Source organism: Maniola hyperantus, unplaced genomic scaffold (genome assembly GCF_902806685.2).
Source record: "Maniola hyperantus unplaced genomic scaffold, iAphHyp1.2, whole genome shotgun sequence".
Lineage (NCBI taxonomy): Eukaryota > Metazoa > Arthropoda > Insecta > Lepidoptera > Nymphalidae > Maniola > Maniola hyperantus.
This window is the reverse complement of record NW_027189028.1, coordinates 12,362-13,142: the sequence shown is the minus strand read 5'-3', so window position 1 is coordinate 13,142 and position 781 is coordinate 12,362. Positions and strand designations below refer to the sequence as shown.

At 44.7% G+C, this 781-nt stretch overlaps 1 pseudogene; it reads left to right on the top strand.

Moving 5' to 3' along the window:
- Positions 1–313: 313 nt before the first annotated feature.
- LOC117996052 (5S ribosomal RNA) lies at positions 314–432 on the top strand (annotated as a pseudogene).
- Positions 433–781: the final 349 nt, after the last annotated feature.

Sequence of the window (781 nt, the reverse complement as noted above, 5' to 3'; positions counted from 1 at the left end):
ACATTTGATCAATTTGTAGGCTAGAATAACATAAAATTAGCTGCTACCCTGCGGTTATTGTTATCGCGAATTGTTGTAGGTCTCCCGAAGAGACTATCAAACATTCTTTCGCCGCAGGTATAGCCTACTTACTTTTACTTAGGTCGCGCACCACGTGGCGCCGCCAATACAATCTCATGACGTGCACCGTGTGCGCTCGATACCTGCGCACGCTCATTTGACGTCGCATTATATTCCAATAACTGTTGCGTCTGTTGCTATGCAGGCGCAAGCGCAAGCTGCTATGCCTATAAGTCCTGATAACTTGTGGACAGCTGATGTCCATACCATGTTAAAAGCACTGGTTCTCGTTCGATCGCCAAAGTTAAGCAACATCAGGCGCGGTCAATACTTGGATGGGTGACCTCCTGGTAACACCGCGTGACGTTGGCCTTTTTCGTTGAGACTTAAGTCAGAATAACACTATTGAAAAGTCCTAAAGTACCTACCTTGTGCCTACTCAGAACATTTAAATAGGCTCACGGACATAGTTGACGAAGAGAATACCATAATAATAATATATTCGTTATATGGATGCCATGAAAATTCACAACGCTCCACCGGGTTTAGTTGAGTTCATGGTCAATGTAGGACTCCTCTTCCAGTAGGAGCTTAGGCAGTTTATTAAGGGCAAGGAGGTTACTACGCTGAGTCCGAACGTGACATGGCCGCCATTTGTAATGCTTTGCTAGCACTATGCTTTGCAACGTGAGCTATTGATACAATATCTGCAACAATTCGA